Source organism: Capsicum annuum, chromosome 6 (assembly GCF_002878395.1).
Source record: "Capsicum annuum cultivar UCD-10X-F1 chromosome 6, UCD10Xv1.1, whole genome shotgun sequence".
Classification (NCBI taxonomy): Eukaryota; Viridiplantae; Streptophyta; class Magnoliopsida; order Solanales; family Solanaceae; genus Capsicum; species Capsicum annuum.
In genome coordinates, this window is record NC_061116.1 from 166,053,160 (window position 1) to 166,068,629 (window position 15,470).

A 15,470-nucleotide genomic window follows, 5' to 3' on the forward strand; every position below is an offset into this window, starting at 1 on the left:
GGTTAAGCATCTTGTTTTAGTTTATTGTCTTCAGTTTTCCTAAAGGACATGCAAATGTTCTAAGTTGAGGGTGTCTATGTGTAGTAAATTTATGGGACTTTAGAAGCTTAAAATGGTGAATATTTGCAAGTACAGGGGTATGTTTATATGGATGTGACAGATTTTTGGGGGGTTCAAACATAAATAGCCTAAAAAAAAAAAACTCTAAAAATGGGACTTAAAGAGAACCTGATAGCTAAAACAAAGATATAACCGAAATTCAAAACTAAAGAAGGAAAAATCAGAAACTAAAGAAAGAGATGAAGTAGAAACAAGAAGAAAATTGCATTAAATGAAAAAGGATAGATAATGAGACATTTACCAACACTAATGAGAAGCACTAAAGTGTATATTAAACACTTAAACACAAATCACCAATATTGATTACACCTCATTCTTAGGTAGACACAAAGGGAGTCACCTTCCCCAAGCACCAACGTTTCTTGCCAATTTGTCAACATAAGTGAAATCCATCACTTAGCATTAACCCTAATTTCGGATTCTACACTAAACTAGAAGACTAAAATTATCAACTAAAGAGAAATTTTTCAATATTCATCAAAGATAAGGAAAATACAAGCTAAAGGGTCTATTTATACTTATTACAACCAAATGACAAAAATGTTCTTAGTGAGGGCTTAGGAAAGGGCACCTATGGAGTGTTATTTTGAAGTGCAAAAAGTCTATCATGCCCTTAGTGAGAAGAACCTCTTGAGTGTAAGGACCCTCTTTCTTTCTTCACTTGTACAAGGCTTTGAAAAGGCTCCAAAAGGTTTTCAATCACTTGCAAAAATCCAAAACTTGAACCGTCCACAATACCTTGTACTCTTTGTGCTCTTCATGCTTATATCAGAACCAGATGAAAGCATGACCGTGGGATCTAAACACGATTGTACAAAGTATTTCATAGGTTAAATCAAAAAAGGAGTCCCCTGGAGGTGATCAGACGAAGGGATCCCACGATTGTATGTTATTCATACAATCACACCTTTTAGTCATGAAGAGGAGGACCTAAAAACAAAGTTGCAGGATCTAAGTGAGAGCATCATTAAATAAGGGACAATCATGATCGTGGAATGAACATACGATCGTACCTTGAGGTCAGAGAAAGAAGGCCCAGATATTAAGGCTGTAGATAATTTGAGGATGATCAAACGAGCATTAGGCACTATCGTGCATAGTAACCCTGAGAAATAACTGAGAGGTGTACCTGCCAATAATTGAAAATGAACAAATCATGAGCCAAACCACAAGAATCAAAGGATGATCTTGGTCCTAACCACGATTGTACCTTTCTGTCGTCTAATGCCATTGAACCAGATTTTCTATTTGTGCTAGGTTAGGTTTATTTTGTCTATAAATACTTCTATAAGGTTTTTGTGTGATTTAACACTCTTTCAAATTTTATAAAATTATATTGTGAGATTCTAAGGCATATTCTTAGGATTTCACAAATACTGAATTTACGGTTTTACCTTGAATTGAGATTTTGGAGTTTTCTTATTCTTATCGTTATCGTATGTTCATAGTTATGTTTTCATCAATGAATGATTTTTGTGTAACTGCAATTATATATAGCTAAAAACCACAACTATAATTATGGGAACCATGGAAATTAAGAAAGTTGTGTTCGAAGTACAAGGTGATTCTCGAAGGGTAGCTAGGCATGTACTATTGATTCTTTGGAAAAAGTTCTCTTTTAACGAGTACACGTGTTGGAACTTTGCCTATATCTACCCTAGACTTTACCTAGGGTAATCACATAGGAATAGTGAATCAATAAAAATACTTGGAGTTATCTCCATTTAATTAGCCTTGAGTCAGTAAACGGGAAAGACTGCATTAGGATCATAGATAGGGGTCAGTAATGCAACACCTAAGACACATGAACTTTTGTGCTTGGGGATAGTCATCTATAAGAGGCATAATCTAGTCGGCTATATGATATACAAACTATCAATTCTATATGCCAAATACCTCCAGAGATCATTGAAGTACTGAGAACCTACAAAGTTATGAAGTTATTGGGGAACACTGTCCAACTGCCTTTCTCAAATTTATACAAATCCAATAACTGAACACTTATTACTATTGATATTTTATTTCACAAAACTTCCCTCTTTTACTTATTTTTCAGATACTTAGATAAACGCTTGATAGAATCTTCACCTATTCCCTGTGGGATAGACCCCAACCTTATTGGGTCATATATTTGATTGGCGATCATTTTATAATTTTTTTGAGACGTGTAATTTGAGCGACATCAATTTGCATTATTCACTAATGGTCGTCTCAATTGTTGTTTTGTTCCTCAAATCCATGCATGCTGCCACTTGGTAGCTAAGGTTCAATTTATCTTTTGCATTGTTGCTCTCTATGTGTAAATTAAGAAATATTACATTCAATCTATTAAGTTGTCTGCTTCATTTTCTTGTACAATCTTTCATTTTTAAGTAATTTTGCTCCAAATTTATCTATCCTCACACCAACTTAATCCTACAAAAAAAAAATATGATACTAAGCATAATCCATAAAATCAATGCTCAAAAAGGACAAATAAAAATATTAAATATAAGACAAATAATGACTAAATATATGAAATTTTGACCTCACATCAACACCCTACACTTAGACTTTTGCTCGTCCTAAAGCAAACATTAAAACTCATCTCAATTAATCAAATCTAGGAATGTCACCACTTTGGTTGATACAAACAATTAGACCATATAACAACTCACAACATCAAGTACGCTTTTCGATCATTATGCAACATGTATAAACAAACAACAAACCTCTAACCTCCTAATCTAAAAGATGGACTCTAAATCGTCAAATTTAAGTTCGCTTATCTATTCTTGTCAAAGAAACCTAATAACATCACCTATCCATCATGAAACTAGTGCCCTCACAAGAAGAAATAGTACACACTCTAAGTTCAAAAAATTGAATATAATTTAAGGACTTAACATCAAACAACAACTCTTACACTCACAATGAATTAACATGTATGCACAAAAAACTATAGGTTTGCTCATTATGTACATATCCACTAATTAAGCATGCTTAATTAGAATCAATTAGGACTTCAGCAGGTTGTAATGTTAACCAGGGGATGAGTTAAAAAAACTATATAATAGTGACTTACACTTCCCTAAGTACTTTGCATTTTTTTAGACTCCATCACCCATTTTTATTTCATCACTTTTTTAGCCTTTTCTTCATCAATTATTTTCAATAGTATTTCTCATCAAATCAACAATTCTTCAATCAAAAAAATTCAAACAATTTTTTTCTCTTTTTTTTTCTCACTTTGTTTCAAAAAGGATCTTTTCATCACTTTATAGCTATTATTGGTCACCTTTTACACTCGACCATTCTTTTTCTTCAAATTCAACAATTTCAGTACTTTCTATATATAATGCTCAAGGAAGGAGGATATAAAAATTAGGGATTCAAAAAACAGATCAAGGTAAAAACATGCCTAGCAAAAAAATAGGCTCCAGGCTCAAAGGGGTTAACTAGTGATATAATATCTGAAAAAGACTAACATTTACAAGTCATATCAAAGAAAGTCTATTATCATATTCTAAACAAAGCAATACTTTTTATTTCGCTTTAATAACATGTAGGGCAAGTTCTAAACTAAGATTTAAAACATGGACTATATGCAAAAAATCCTCATCAAACATGGCACAAGATGGATAAATTCCACTTCTAACATATATAGGGTCATACCAAACTACAAAAATAAGAATAAGTTATATATAGAGTCACAATCATGAGGTTGGGTGTCAAAAAGTCTATTATTTTATTTTATACTCAAACATTTATAAAAAAAAAAGTACTACTCAATATTAGGCCTGAATTGCTAGTATCACCCAAAAAATAATCTTTTCTTTTCACTCCAAAAAAAAATATATGCCTACAAATAAAAAATAAAAGGAAAATATTATTTCTAAAAAGAAAGAAATAACATGGTTCAAAGCTCCCCCCCCCCTCCCCAACCCAACCCCAAAAAAAAAGAATCGAAAAGAAAAATTAAGGGTTGGCAAAGTATGCTCTAGTAAAGATACGAAAAAACACTAAAAATAAAAATTATTTTAATATAAAGAATAAAAATAAAATCTTTTTTGTATTTATTGGACTTTTTCAATTTTTTTTCTTTCTTCTTTTTTCAACTAAAAATAAATAAATAAAAGAAAATCCTATAATATACTTCACCCTTAACAAATATTGAAAGATAAAGCTATCCCACATCACACTTAAAATCATGCATTGTCTCCAAAGCAATAAATAAAGTAAAACGAAGGTTAAAGATACTCACTAAAACCCTCTAAGGCCTAGCTCGCAACATGTTTCTTCAATTTTCATCAAGGATCACGCGCACTTGACGCTTAAACTCAAACATGTTTTTTAGCTTAAAATTTGGGTACCCGGACTTCCGCTAAATCTGCACAAACAAACAAAAAAGCAAAACAAAAAGATAAACATATAAATTTGAAAAAACTGTGACATAATAAAAATAAACAAAATATAAGAAGTTATACTACTAGTTGGGTTGCATTCCACTTTTTTTTCCACTTTGAAATTATGAATTGCACCCTTAACTTATTTTTTAATTTTCTATTATGCTCAAGAGGTGGCGGTATAAAGATAAAGAAACCAAATAATGGAAGTCGTATGTCGCAATTCTTGGCCCTCAAATGAGGAATGTTTTATTTGACATACAAAATTTAAGAATATAAATATAGTTTTCTTCTTTTTACACTCTTCCCTAGGCATAGATGGTTCTATTAATATCTTACTATCTAAACACAATGTGGAGAAAATAATAAGAATGAGGTTCAATATGTCTTAACTTAAAAATTGTATTACTATTTACATCCTCACATTTACATACACAAGAGTTTTTAAAAATAACATTAGCTACTTCCTCACATAACTCTAGTGTTCTCTTCTCAACGGTGACAACATCAATAAAAGTATGATCAAGTAGTTGGTCCTCCAATTTTAACTCCTCAATTTGAATTACAAGTATGTTTATTTAACCTCACACAACTTAATTAAATTGTTGGACATTACATGTATCAACCTTGTAGTCAAATCTTCTTTTAAGTTGTAAATATACAAGCCAAACCTATCAACCTCTTGAATGAACTCATGTTTTGCTTTTGCAAGGTATGTCAATGTTTCTATCATGCTCTCATTGTAATCACACAATATATCTATCACACTTGTCCAATAATTCATATATCAAAAGGATAAGGATCAACAAAATAGGAGTCCTCATCACTCCGCATTCTCTCTTGTAAGGATGTCATGTCAAGAAAAATAGCAAAATATTTAAAAATAATAAAAATAAATAAATAAAAAGTAAAAATAAAATAATAAAAAATTATGAAATAAATAAAATACATACAAGAAATAAGGATAAATAGTAAAACAAATCCTAAATCGTATTCTCCGGTAACAATGTCAAAATTTGATGTCGCCCAAATTACACCTTTCAAAAAAATATAAAGTTGTCGCTGATCAAATATAGAACTCAATAAGGTTGAAGTCGATCTTACATGGAATAGGCCAAAATTCTATCAAGTGTTTTTCAAAGTAACTGATAAATAAGTAAAAGAGGGGGGTTTTGTGAAATAAAAAATCAATAGTAACAAGTGTTGAGTTGTAGAATTTGTAATCATTATTAGAATGGCATTAGGACTGTGTTCCACAATAACTTCATAATTCTATAGGTTCTCGTACTTCAGTGATCCCCAGTGGTATTTTGCATTCATAATCGATAGGTTGTGTATCATCTAACCGACTAGATTTTACCTGTTGTAGATGACTATCCTCAAGCACAAAGGTTCATGTGTCACGAGTTTTGCATTACTAACCTCTATCTATGATCCCAATATAGTATTTTCCGTTTATTGTCTCATGGCTAATTAAATGAAGATAACTCCAAGTCTTATAGTTGATTCACTTTTCTCATTCGACTACCCTTGATAAAGTCAATAGTAATGATGGGTTGAATTCTAACGTTTCCAACCGTCAGAAAGCAGTCAAACTCAAGGAAACAACAATACATGCATAAATACCATTTAAGAATTACTATGCACTTTAATCAACTCTTTAATTCATCATGGTTCCCACAAATCTAGTTGTGGAATTTAGCTACTCATGGCTTTAAAATCACAAGTAGAAATCATAGACAAAATTCTGAATTCACAAATTGAATAGAATAAGCCGAAATCTTAAAATCTCAAAAAAAAAATTATTAAAGATGGAGAAGAAAAGAATAAACTAATTTTCTCCTGCCTCCATGATGACTCCAATCTTTCTCTAAATAAATTAAAAGTTCACAAGTTCTAAAAAATAATGAAGTTCCAAAGTTTCAAAATTTTCAAAAAAGTTATGAAATTTATATAAAAACTATTTTTGTGGAATATTTATAGGTGTAAGAAAAAACTCAAAATAAAATAATTGAGTCCAAAATGGATAGAAAAAATAATAACCCAATCTAAATTAGACTGTATTGTGTCAACCTCTGGCTAAAGGCATCCTCAACTATATTAGCCTTGTCGGGATGATACAAAATAATGAGGTCATAATCCTTAAGTAACTCAAGCCAACGTCAATGTCTCATATTAAGATCTAGCTATATAAAGAAGTATTGAAGGCTATGATGGTCTGAGAAAATCTCTCAAGAAGCTCCATACAAGTAATGACACCACAACTTCAACAAAACATTACGGCTGCCAAATTCAAATCATGGTTAGGGTAATTTATCCCATGAGACTTTAACTTACAAGAGGAATAAGAAATCACCCTACCCTCCTACATTAACACCACACCCAAACTAACACTAGAAGCATCAGAAAACATGGTAATACCCATACCCTCCTTGGGCAAAGTCAAGATCGGAACCGAAGCTAGCAACTTTTGAGCTCTTGGAAGTTCTTTTCATACACATCCGACCATTGAAAAATCAACCTTTCGGAGCCAACTTGGTCAAAGAAGATGCAATAGATGAGAAACCATCTACAAAAAATTGATAATACCCTGCAAAACCAATGAAACTCTAAATCTTAGTAGGAGAAGTATATCTAGTCCAATCATGAATCTCCTTTATCTTGGATGGATCAATCATAATTCCATCCTTAGTCACCACATGACCCAAAAAATAGATAGAATCCAATCAAAACTCACACTTAGGAAACTTAGTATACAACTTCTCTGCACGTAAGCTCTGAAGTGCAATCCTCAAATGCTTCATATGAACGGACTCACTCTTGGAATAAACCAAGATTTCAAATATAAATACAATCATAAAGGAGATGAGATATGGCTGAAACACCCAGTTCATCAACTTCAAGAACGTTGTTGGCGCATTGTTCAATCCAAAAGACATGATTAAGAACTCATAATGATTGTATCGAATCCGAAAAACCATTTTTGGTATCTCTAAAACCCCAATCTTTAACTGTTGATACCTGAATCTCAAATCAATCCTAAAAACACCAAGGTCCCTGAAACTAGTAAGAAAAGTCATTAATGCAAGGAAGAGTATACTTGTTCTTAATTGTTACTTTGTTCAACTGCCTATAATCAATGCACGTACACATAAATATCATTCATCTTAACGAACAGGACGAAAGCACCCCAAGGAGATACACTAGGTTTACTAAATTCCTTACTCAATAAATCTTACAAGTGTTGCTCCAATTCCTTCAACTCAATTGGTACCATCCTATAAGGACAAATAGAAATAGTTGCGGTGCTCGGCTCTACATAAATAGCAAAATCAATATCACAATCCGAAGGCATACCAGGTGAAACTGTAGGAAACACATCTATGAACTTGAGAACAACCCAAATAAAATCCATGGGAAGCGGTGAGGAAATGCTAGTATCGCAGATATGAGCTAAATAAGAAAAAAAACATCTTTGTCATGCGATGAGCACGCAAAAAGTATATAACACCCTTTGAACCCAAATTAAGCATACCCGTCCGAGCTAACCTCAGCACACACGGCGTGGCAAGGTCACCGTCTTAGTACAATAGTCCAAAATAGCATAATATGGAGCTAACTAATCTATACCCAAGATAACATCAAAATTAACCATATCTAGTACAATCAAGTCTACCTAAGTCTCACGACCTATAAAATTAACCACATAAGATTTGTACACCCGATCCACAACTAAAGAATCTTTTACAAGGGTATAAACATGAAGAGGCATAGTAAGAGATTCATACATAACATCAAAATGAGAAAAAAAATATGTAGACATGTAGGAGAATGCATACCTGGGGTCAAATAACATAGAAGCAGATCTGTAGCAAACTGGGATGATATCAATAATAAATATATCAAAATCCTCTACCTCAGAACTCCCAAGGATAGCATAACACTATCCATGTTTACTTTCTAAATAAGTAATCATGCGACCACCTTCACGAGCACCCTACCTCTACCTCTAGCACCTCTAGTATCACTCTGTGAACCACCTTTCACCACAGAAATTAAAGTAGGGCATAGGTGAAGATGAAAACTCTGCTTAGTGGATCCATACACACGGGAAGGGAAATCCTTAGCCTTACGGATAAACTCATCATATTCAAAACATCCTCTATGGCCTGACTCAATATCACAAGGTATGGATTAACAATAATGACCGCCCTAACATGAAAAACCAATCCTAGTTACTCTGCCCATACAACCGGACATCTGGCTACCAGAAGTCGTAGAACCTAAAGGTTTACCACTGATCCCTGCAATACAGCCTGAACTACCCTACGACGATAAACACGAGAACCTCTACTAGAAAAATCTCTACCTCAGGAGGAGTGTCCACTAAACTCACCCTGACGATGTACTTTTTTGGTGCCTCCCTAAATAGCCTGGATAATAGACTTGGTCATCTAGGCATGCTTAATAATACTCTGGAAATAATCCCCAAAGACTACCATTTGGGTTATATCTAATTGATAAGTACCATCTAACCCCTTCACAAACTTTGGAAGCCTCTCAAAGTTAGTAGAGATTATAGCAGCTAAATATTTAGATAAAGTCTGAAAACAAGCCACATACTCTGCAATAGTCATAGAGCCCTACTCTAAGTGAGCAAACTCATCACACATATGATATCTCAAGCTATATGGCACAAACCTCTCCAAGAAAGCCTCAAAAAACTAAGTCCAGGTCATAACAGGAAAATCCAAAGGCCTACAATTGGCAATCGATCTTTTCCAATCCTAGACACATCCGTGAACTAATAGGTAGTATAAGCAACTCCATGAGACTCAAGGGATCCAAGATAATGTAAATTATCCTGGAAATCAATGAAGAACTCATAGGCATCCTCGCTAATAACTCCACTAAACTTAGGAGGACCCAAGCATATAAACTTCTCAAACCTTTTTTAATCATCAAAAGACATAACTGTACCTAAAGCATTTGCAGGAATAGAAAGTCTGACAAGTAATGAGTCTATAAGTGGGGGTACCATAGATAATGGTTTCACACCAAAATAAAGAATACCATAAGTAGATGTTGACACTTATGGTGGAACATCACTCAAATTCTAAGAATACTAGCTACACTGAAGGGAACACCCTCAAAGTGACTCAAGAGACAAACCAAAGCACCCCTAAGCACTAAGTGTCGACTGAAACCTGTGGAACCTGGGCTGAACACGCATCTCTTATTTGATAATCATTCATTGAATACATAATCTAGGGCACAAGGGAGGTCTTTTTAGCATATCCTCTAATTGGGGAAGATCCTAACGCTTGTCCTCTACTGTTAGGTCGTCAACAACTCCTGCATCTCCCTTTAGCGAGGGATTCATCCTCGGGTACAGTCTCAGCATCCCTAGCCTCTAGATACCTATTCCTTACCATCTACATAGAAAAAAGTAAAACACAACTTAGAACATTGGATAAGAACAACCTGCACGACTAAAAATTAAAATATAAAAGTATTTGACATGACCCAACTAGGGGCGTTGTCATAATGGGCATCCCAAGTCCAACCGGAACTTGAGACCACCTTTTGTTACCCAACCCAACCACCATTAGTATACCTTGAGTTGGCTGAACTCCAAACATATAACAAGATAGCATAACTGGATAAGCACTAACTTTGGGATAGGTTTATTCATAGACCAACACTACCAAGTTATCCCGTCTATTAACCAGTACCAACAAAACCACCAAGACAAATCAATACTGAACCAAGGGCCATAAACTAGGCCATAACCAAATGATTTCCAAAACATAATTTGATTAATCCAAAAATAAAATACAATGGAACAGTGAGAAATTATGTCCAATGATGTCAACCCTAATACCAATTCCAATATTAAGGGTGACACCATTATCGATTCCGCCCATTCCAACCCATAGCAGTACCATAAAGCCTCTAACAAAAAGAGTAAGAATATTCTATTGGGAAATGGCCCCAACGATAGCCAAAATCATTATCCAGAAATAAGAGTATCTATAACATGAAATTGAGCCTTCCAAAAATATTGAATCTCACCACTTCAATCCAACAGTTGTCCACGATTCAATCGCTATGTAGGAGGAGTAGAATGAATGCCTCTTGTATAGCATAGGTATACAACCGCCCGAAGATGGGTTAGTGAGTGAACGCTAGCATGAACTCAGGATAAGAATAAAATAATGCAATTTATAAAACCAAGTAAAACCATCCATATGCATACAAACCATACATATATATATACATGCCAAGAAAAGGGAACCAAGTTTAGCATGCCATTAAAATCCTTACCTGGGTTGTGTAGCATTGTTGTCCTAAACCACCCAGGGGCTATATGGAATCAGCTCCCCCTGCTGAAAGGGCCCCGGTATGAGAAGCCGTATGACCATGTAAGAAAACTTGGGATGATTAGTACATCCCCTAAATATAAAGTGTAACATCATGCACACTGTCACTTAGACCAGACCTCACATCGGCAAATATGAGTTTCCAGTTTTGGTCCCCCCCGACCTTCACCTTCCATAAATTTTTTACACACCCCACCATTATTGCCCAATTAAAACCATTGCCAAGCAACCAACCAATTCATATACCATTTATTAACCAAGTCCATTAGTAGTGGTATCGTCATACCGACTATACTTGCAAGTTTACTCCATAGCCGATCATATACAAGTTTAAGGAATTCTATGTACCCTTCCATTAACAATATTAAACCACTTAGGAGATTCCCATTTACCCAACAAGCATAAACATTTAGCCTTTTTACCTTTCCAAACCATTTAAATCATGCATAATTCCTTTACCATGTTTAAAACAAGCAAGAGTTTTATTAAAAATGATCAATGCAATGAAAACATTCTTATAGGGATTTTGTCAAACACATTGATGGCATAATATAACTAAAACCAATTCCAATTACCATTTAACCATTCTCATTCAATCCAATTAACCCAAAACGACCAATTAATCATGTAAATACATAATTAAAATCATGGGAAACCAAAACCAATCATTTATAGTCAAAACCCCCAAATTATAGTTGAAAACCCAAAATCATACAACAATAAAATCATGAAAACCATTCATAAAAACCATGCCTTAGTTGAAACTAACAGTGATGAAAGAGAACAAACCTTAATTGACAAAGTAGATAAAGAGAAACCACCAAGAAGATCCCCCAAATTAGTCCTCTAGCTGAAACCCTAGTTTTCTTGACCAAAAGCTCTTGAGAGAATTATAGGGTGTTTAGGAAGAGTTTCTAAGTGTTATTGAATATAATAATAGGGTAAATAGCCTCTATAGAATACCCTCACTTAAGTTGCAAAAAAATCCCATCATAGAGGTACGATTGACCCTCACGAGTCATACCCTTCAATACGAGTAGTACCCACCACTCATATTATAAGACTCAACCCTTGAACCAACACTTTACAGTGTACGACACATCCTACCTAAGTCGTATTGACAGCATATACACTTCACCCATATCCCTAGTAGGATAGAATCACAGAAGGTTTGAACACTATCCACCATACGAGTCCCTAGAATAATTCGTACCATGACTATGTCTCATAGTGACCCGTTCATACTTAGATCCAACTCATTCGACCAAGTCTAAGATTAAGCAAAGGAAAACACAAACCAAATAACCTGTATCCAATCGTACAACTCATACCATTCAAGTCGTACCAACTCCAGTAATCAAAATTCATCCCACAACCAACACTGGTCGGCATACGACTGGACCATACCATTCATACCCCAACATACGTATCATACCCATGAGTTGTATTAGGTCCAAAGACTAGAATTCCAAGAAATTTTCTAAGGGTCAAAACCCAGGGTGTTTCAGTCTTCCCCACTAGAAACATTCAACCCCGAATGACGAATAAGGTAGGGGTAACCACATGCACGAGTCATTTGAATTATCAAATATATTTCCAATCTTTAATAAAGTTTGAAAACAAAGAGGAAAAGATATTAATCTTTCATTTAACAAACTCAAAAAATAAAAATGTGTTGAAGACACATACCTTCCGCACGAATCCCAAGAGCAGAAAAATAGATGCAGATAATTAGATTTCATGTCCTCATATGCTTACCATATAGCTTCTTCCACCATATGGATCTTCCATAGAACCTTAACCAAAGCCACATCCTTGGTCCGCAAATGACAAACCTGTCTATCCAAAATCTTAATCGGGACCTCTTCATAATAAAAATGGTTTGAGATACCCAACACCTATAAAGGAACAATCAAATAAGAATCACTAAGACACTTCCTCGGCATGGAGACATGAAATACCAGAAGAACCAATGTTGGGTGTATTTATGCATTCTAACATCACTAGTCTAGCCTTTTTAGTCTTATTTTAAGGATGATTCTAAGCTATAATGGTTAATAATGAGATAAATACGTTAAATCATGTGTTTATGATGTTAAAAGTGAGTTTCAAAAAAGTTTGTACCTAAAAGATTTATTTAGAGTTCAACCTGGAAAACTAGTGTTACTAGCTTGAGCTAGGTGTTTGTCTAGTCTATCGTATTGGGTTCTAATTTTTTTAATGAGTTCCTAAGGTTGTTATTTGATATTTATATGTGAAAAACTTGTTTATAATGCTCAAGGATCAATTAGATCAAGCCAAGGGTCAAAACAATGAATTAAAGATCAAAGTAAAATTAGCCTATGCTTAGCTCGTGTTTCTAGTTCGTCGTGTTGGATATTGTGCTGTTTTGAGCTTTAAATTGTTGTGTTTAATGTTATTATGATGATATATGAAGGACATAAAGGCTTAAAGTCAAGGGGGAACAACTAAAAAAGGCTCAAAATGGCTCAACAAAGTCACAATCGCAGATTGACGCACTTTTGGACCCCTGGAATGTCTCGGGAGAGTGTGAGATGTATAAGTGGCCAATGGACGTGTTAAAACACCAATAGAATCATAAGAGGACAAAATTTGCATCCATGTGGTGCGTTTTGGTCCTGGAGGCAATTAGCCCGCGACGCAGGCTCATTTCAGTGCCTCCTTTGCCTTAGAAAATTTTCTGAGAACAAATTCCAGAGAGGTTGGGCGATATTGAGGTGCCGCCCTACCTATTCCGGGGCTCAATAACTGAAGTTTTTCTTGTACAACACGGAAAGGTCTTGCTCCTATACTATAAATACATGTATCACATTTTTACACATTTTTTAGCATATTTTGGAGAGCAAAGGGTTGCTACAACTTCTTCATTAGGTTTTTATTAATTTTATTTAGTTCATTCATGTTTTTAGTCATTAATTAATATTTTGTGATTACAATTATGAGTATGTGTGGCTAGACGCCCCCTTTCCAGGGTTGAAGCCAAGAACATGACTATTATTGCTATGGATTAAGTTAGTTTTCTTTGCTTATCAATATTGGTTGTTTGTTTATTCTCGTTTTAAATATTTTAAGGATTCGCGACCCTTTGAATACATCCATTGTCAACCTTGTGAACTCGAGAGAGGGAATAGGGTGATAGAACATGGGACTAAGCAAAGTATGGTTCTTGATTCTTTATAAAATAAGAAACTTGAATTAGTATCTAGGATAGGGATGTACTTAGATACCTTACTTGATTCATATGTAGGATAATATTTGTTAAGAACTTAAGTGAATTATCACATCCCTTCTCAATGATGTAGGTGTAAGCTTCAACTTAGGTAAAATATTAGAGGTTGGGAAACCGTAATCTCGCAATTTACCCTAAGAATCAACAACCAAGATAAGCATGTTAACGAATGAAATTCAATAGCATAATATGATTGTTCAGAGTGCTTCAACCCTGGGTTTTATCCTACTAATTGTTACAAGAACTTTACTTTACGCATTATTTGCTTTACTTGCCATTTATAAACTCAAAACTCTCTTTCTGGTTACTCTCGTATCAAGTTAATCTAAATTGTGAATAGAAATCAAATCGTTGCCAAATCTAGTCTCTGTGAGATCGATAACTCGTCTTTCTTGAAGGCCACTATATTATTTGGTAGACCACGTATACTTACATGTGTGCTTGGGAACTGTCAATAACCGAGCATAAGCTAGAAGTTAGCTTCAACTTGTAAGCAACATTACCGACCCTCTGCAGAATCTCATAAGGACCGACGTACCGGGGACTGAGCTTTCCCTTCTTACTAAATCATACTACTCCCTTCATGGGAAAAATCAAATCATTGTCAAATCTAGTCTCTATGGGATCAATAACTCAGCTTTCTTGAAGGCCACTATATTATTTGGTAGACCATGTACACTTGCGTGTGTGCTTGAGCGCTGTCAAGAACCGAGCACAAGCTAGAAGTTAACTTCAACTTGTAAGCAACATTACCAACCCTCCACAGAATTTCTTAAGGACCGACATACCAAGGACTGAGCTTTCCCTTCTTACCAAACGGTACTACTCCCTTCATGGGAGATACCTTGAGGAAAACCGTATCCCCATCTTCAAATTCCAAGTCTCTACACCTAATATCCTCATAGGACTTTTGGCAACTTTGGGAAACCTTAAGCCTATCATGAATCACCTTCACCTTCTACATAGCCTGGTAAATCAAGTCGGGACCAAATATATCAACCTCCTCAAGCTCAAACAAACCAATATGAGATCTATACCTCCTACCATTCAATGCCTCAAAAAGATCCATACAAAAACTAGTATGATAACTATTGTTGTAAGCAAACACTACCAAAAGGTAGATGATCAACCCAATTGCCATCATAATCAATCACAGAAGCCCGAAGCATATCCTCTCATTTATAAATAGTTTCTCTGCCTGTCCATTCATCTGCGGATGAAAAGTAGTACTCAGACTGACCTTAGTCCCCAACCCTTTCTGGAAAGACCGCTAGACGTAAGACTTAAACTGCGTGCCACGATCAGAAATAATCGAAATAGGTACCCCATGCA